Raw genomic sequence first — 5,931 nt, 5'->3', positions numbered from 1 at the left:
CCCAGGGGACGAGCCTTCCCACTCCTCTCCTTGGAGAGAGCCTCCTCGATCAGATGGCCAGCAGGGAGTGCAGTGTTCACAGGGTGCTGCCTGTGTCTGCAGTGAACCCCCTTGTCCCTGCCCCTCCTGGGGTTCAGAGCTTCCTGCAGGAGACTGCAGCCTGGGGTTGGGGCCTAGTGTTCAGGGCTTCAAAGACTGTCCTGTCCTCCAGCCTGCAGCTCAGGGCTCCAGCTGCCGGCTGCTCTGCCTTTGAAGCTAGGGTCCCGACCGGCTCCTTCCCGCCCAGCACCTGAGCTTCAAAGCCACCTCAGGTTGGGAATGGAGTCAGCTGCTGCTGAGAATCCCCAGGAGGAGGTGACTGAACAGGAGGGGATGTCTGGGGAGGAGGGGTGGCCAGGGTGGGAATGTGCTGTTGGGGCGGGCTCTGTGGCGCACCCCATTTCTGGTACATGAGGGAAACTGAGGCTCTGAGGGACGCAGGGGTGCAAGGCAGGTGGGCGGGGCCAGGCTCCCCTAAGGCAGTGGCTCTTGGCATCTGACTGGGGCCGCTGACCCTCTGGGTGGGGCTCCCCTCAGCCCAGTGACCTGGGGGCCCCTCGCCTTGCTGAGCTCTTAGGAGACCACCGAGCCTCCCACCTCCTCTTTGTTCCATTCACGAAGGCCCTTGGCAGCTCTCTCTCCACGGCTGGATGAATCCTGAAATTCTCTTTCCATTAAAAATAAATGCCCCATTTTATCTGCCTGAAATGGCTCTACTGTGATTGTCTTTTCCACGATGCCATATATGGAAAACTATAAAATCATAATACAACTATTAATCCCCTGTATCTGCTTGTACCTAATTTTTATTAAAAATATCCCGTGCTCCAGCTGCCTTGTAAATTATAGTGAGGTTGGAGAATGCTGTGGGACTGGCTGGGAAGCTGAGTGTTGGGCAGACGGAGGCCTCTGGGGCCCAGGACACAGCATGCAAGGTGGGCCCGCGGCCAAGGACAAGGGCTGCTGGGCCCCAGGGCTCCTCCCGTGTGGCTCACATCTGGGTCTGCCCTGGCCCCAGGGTGCTTGGGCGGGGCCTGTACCCAGGAGCTCCGGCTTCAGAAGCCCCGGCCCTGCTGGTGACAGTCCCCAGGCCCTCTCAGGCTCAGGGCACCGTGACCTGGGGCCACATGGGCATCCGGACTCCGGTTCTGAAGGGCTGACTGGGCCCCGCTGGCCCAGCCCTGTGACGCTCAGACCAAGTCCCTCTGTCCCCGGAATGACAGCCGTCTGCACTCTAGGGCCCTGGCTGAGGGGCTTCGCTGTCCATTGGGGAGATAAGCTCCGGTCTCCTCCTCACAGTCCAGGGCCTGCCTGGCTGCTATGCAGGGGCAGGACACACCACGGGGACCAGGGCCGAGGCCTAGGCAGAGTGGGATGGGCAGGGGGCCGAGGGAGGAAGGGCGCCTCCCAAGGGCTGCCGGATGGAGGCCAGCCTCTGTGTCCAGGCAGACCCCACAGTGGCCTGGGGTGGGGGAGGCTGCGGGGCCAAATGTGGGAGTTGGGCCTGGGGAGGAGCCGACAGGCGCCTCCTCTGGTCCCCCTCATGGCAGAGGGGCTGCCGGACAAGTCCACAGCGCTGTGCCGAGGACAGGGACCACGGGGCCCCAGCTCCAGGCAGCGCTGGCTCTCCTGGTCCCCATGGTCCCTGCTCACCCCCAGGGGGCTGATGAGCGCTCTCGGCCCCTGCCTGGCACTCACCCTCCGTCCTGGAGGCTGGAGTTGGCCCACAGTGCCGAGTTGAGAAATGCAGGTCCCTTCCCAGAGTGGGCAGGTCAGGCCATGGCCTGCTGCCCCCTGCTCCCTGAGCAGCGGAGGATGCCATGCACCTGAGTGTGCGCTCTTGGGTCGACTGGGGTCAGGAGCAGCCCGCACGCAGGTGGGGTGGGTGGCGATGGCAGCTCCTGAGGCCCCAGCAGCTCTGTGGCCCGCTCTCCTCCCACCTGTGTCCGCATCTCCACCCTGGGTGCTGGTGGCGCAGCCTGCATCTCCAGGTGTCACGGAGGGGGTCTGGAAGCTCGGGCGTGAAGCGGCTTCTCACATCACAGTCCCAGGGCTGCTTCGTGTCCCAGGTTGCTGAGGGAGGGCCCTAAGGGGGCACTGCCGACGGGGCTGGTGCTCAGTGCATCCTCTAACCCACAGGGTTGTGCCGCAGTGGTCTTCCCTCCGCTTTGAAGTCTGGATTTGGAAGGAGCAGCTGTTTGCCCTGGAGAACCTCCAGGCCAGGGTTGCATTGGCCACCTGCTCCCTGTCCCCTGCTGAGTAGTGGTCAGGGCCTGGGTGTCTCCTCGGGCTGGGGCAGCTGTGGGCAGCTGGGGCCTCTTCTGGGAACGGCCTGGTGTGCGGCCTGGCACTCCCTCCCTCTTGGGTCTCTGCCTGGGGTGGCGGTTCCTGTCCAAAGCTCTGGCACCACAGGGCAGGAGGACGCAGGCTGGTCCCATGCCGCTGCTCCTCAGTGTGGACAGTGAGGCCCCGGGGTCTGCAGAGGAGGCTGGGAGGTTCCGTCCACCTGCGGTGTATTTTGGAGTCACCTGCGGCTGGTCATGTGCATTTCCACTCCCCGCGGTGCTCCCGCTGTCTCCCGCTGCCCTCCTGAGACCCTGGTCCATCCAACGTGGCCCCACTGGCCTCTGGAAGGGTCCACCCTCTCCACGGTGCCCGAGACTTGCAGCTTGCACACTCTTGGGGCCACTTTGCACCTGCACGCACACGCGCACGCACGCGTGAAGAACCAGCCAATTCTGCAAGACCGGGCTGGAGATGCTCCTCGGGCCAGAGCCAGGCTTGCGGGGTGGAGTTGGGGTTTTGGATCAAAGACCAGGGTGCTCACACTAACCCTGTCCCAATCTGGTGCCTCAGGGCTCACCCAGGCTCATGCCCTGCAGCTCCCTGAGAGCTGCCGCACTCAAAGGTGGCGGTGTCCCCCTCTGCTCCCCGGCCCAGCTCGTGACACCCACAGCTCCAGCCCAGGCCTAGTCCCTGGGGCAAGGTCCCGTCCTGCCAGCCTCCTCTGGGTGATCATTCTGCCAGCCACAGGTGGGAGATTCATTCCTTTCATTTTGCTTTTGATTTGGGAAGCTTGCTTTTGGGCATTTGATTTGTGTTAATAATTACACTGGCCTTGGTACCCACCTGTTCCACATCTGCAGATTTCACCAACCAAGGATCAAACAATTTGCAAAAAAAAATCTGTCCATCCTGATGTGTACAGATGTTTCCTGTCAGTGCCCCTGACCAGCTCTGTGTCAGCCGCTGGCATGGCACGTGGCCCTGTGGTGTCACGGGGACCTGAGCTGACCTGAAGCGTACAGGAGGTACAGGGGCCCAGGCGGGATGTGCTCAGGTCAGGGACTGGGTACCAGAGGAGCTCTGTGTCTGCTGGGTCCTGGCACCACGCCCCACGGGGACCCACGGACGGGGTGACTGACTGTGCCGGGCTGTCTCTGGGTTCCAAGGCCTGACCTAGCAAGGCACAGCGAGACCTGTGCTGTGACTCAGTTTCCCAGCCCTGGGTGAGAAAGCCTTGCCAGTCTCTGGTGCCACTGCAAGGGGCCCCTGGGAGCAGCTGAGCCTGGGAGTGGAGATGGGGAAGCCACTGCCACTGCTGCCCTGCCGCACAGCACGGACCTCTGGCCAGCTCTGCCCTCTCCAGGCCCAGCGGCAGGGAGGCGGGCAGGGCTGGGGAATGGGCCTGCCCTCTGGCACCCATGGCCCAGGGGTCAGGGCCACTGCCCCACACCCAGGCTGCTCAGGGGCTCCAACATGGTGCCCCTCTGCCCCAAGCTGCACACCAGGCCGCTCCGCCCTCCGCCCTCCTGGGCTGTGGACTGGGTGTGAGTCGGGCTCCTCTTCCCCAGGCCCAGGGTGAGGGCAGCTCCTGGAGCTTGGGGGCTGAGGCTTTGGTCTTGCTCCTTCCCGGGTGGGCTGGGCTTCCCCACTGCCCACCCTCCTCCGCCCCCTCTCGGGGTCTTGCCCACCTTCCTGGGGAAGGGCTCCTGGGCAGCCTTTTGGGGCGCAGGCAGGGGGCAGAGGCTTTGGGTCTCCTCTAAACCTCCCCATCTTTGAGACTTTCAGCGGCTAGGCTCGGCCCCTTGGAGCCCCTAAGGTCGGTGCCTGCTTATCCCACATACAGGGACATAAAAACCGATTTCCCCAAGAAACGGAGCCTTAATGGACATTTTCCCTTTTATGAACAGTTTTATTGCAAAGTAGATTTCCTGCGGCCAATTCCATCAGCGACCCCTCGAAGGCTCCACGTACCACCCCGCTGCCTGCCCATCCATCCAGGAGCTGCTAATTTAGAGGGAGGCGCGAGGTGAGAGTGGCCTGCCGCTCAGCCCTGGCCCGTCTCAGCCCCCTCCCTCCTCCCGGGCAGCCTGGGCCTAGTGGCAGCGTGAGGACAGGTCCGGGGGAGGGCGCCTCGTCCCTCCTGGCTGTCCCTGTATCTCCCACACAAGAGCAGGAACTTCGCAGGCAGGAACAGGCCCATCTGGCGGCGTGGCCTTTGGGGACCGCCCCCCAGACACGGGCAGGTATGGACAGGTCATCCCATGCCGACACCCCGTGTCTGTGGCTTCCAAAGGGGGCCCTGACCAGCCTGGGGGCCCAGGGCCTGGAGAGAGGATGGGGGAGCAGAGAGCAGGGCGGAAGCACCAACCTCTGGAGGGGTGGGGGGTGCGGGGCCTGGAGGCCTTGAGCCGCTGCCGGTGTTCTGGGAGCCCCTGAGCCCCGCTGACGGCTGACCTCCCTCGGCCTGGCCTCGCCGGGCTCCAGGGGAGGACGCTGGTGGCAGAGAGAGCAGGGCCTGCCGACGGCCCAAACCCGAAGATCGGACCCACATGTCGGCCCGCCGTGCATCTAGGGAGGCTGCTGCTGTGGGAGGAGGCACAGGGAGGCCGGACTGCAATAGGGAGGCCCAGCGCGGAGCAGCAAGTTGTGCGGCAACTCATGGTCCTGGGAAAGTGACTGCAACTCCAAATGACCCGTCCCCGCGCAAGCTACACATCAGTGCAATTGCGGTGAAAACGAAATCGCTACCCGAGGTACTATGACACTGCTTTGGCTGCACATTTCAGGATAAAGACCCTCCTGGACCTCCACCCACAGTTTCTCTGGCAAGCTGCCCTTGGCTGTGTCAGTCAGCAGAGGCTGCACTGTGCCCAGTAACAAACATGCCCAGCCTACAGCACACAGGAGGCTGAGCCCCAGCCTCTCACCCCCTCGGTGGGGCCCAGGATGGTGCTGTCTCCCCATGAGGGCTCAGCATCGGCTTTGCCACCACGTGCACCCTCCTACCTCGTCAGAGCAGGACAGAGGGCCGGGGGGTGAACAGCGGCAGCCAGTTGTGACCCTGGAGGTAACATGGCCACACTGCTGTGCCCACAGGCAAAGCGCATGCAGTGGCCAGGCCTGACTTGGCCTCCTTCCTGCCAGAGGGCTGAGTGGCTGCAGATGAGTCTGCTCCAAGTGGCCGTGCTTGGGTGGAGTTTTAGTAACAAATATCTGGGATGCACAGCTAGGAATCCGTTCAACTCTGTGCTGCATCCAACGCAACTCAACACAGATCCACCAGAGTGGTTTTATGTTTCTCATGTAACAAGAAGTCTGGAGTAAAGTAGGCAGCCCTCAGCAGATGGGGGGCCCCTGCTGCTCCCAGACATTCCAGTCTTTCTGTCCCCTGTTCCACCTTCCTTAACGTAGCTATCGTCCTTCTGCTTACAGCCTCATGGTCAAAGATGGCTGCTTGACCTCCAGCATCAGGTCTATGCTTTAGGCAGAATGAAAGGCCAGAACAGAGGATGGGAGGGAGTGAAGGGGCCCAGAACCATGCTGCTGGCCGCCTCTGGGAAAACTTTGTTTGTGGAAGAGTGGGAACAGGTCAAGGCTGTGGGTCCT

Source organism: Heterocephalus glaber, unplaced genomic scaffold (genome assembly GCF_053883595.1).
Source record: "Heterocephalus glaber isolate CG9 unplaced genomic scaffold, H.glaber_assembly_v1.0 deba00001608, whole genome shotgun sequence".
Classification (NCBI taxonomy): Eukaryota; Metazoa; Chordata; class Mammalia; order Rodentia; family Bathyergidae; genus Heterocephalus; species Heterocephalus glaber.
This window is presented reverse-complemented; position numbering follows the sequence as displayed.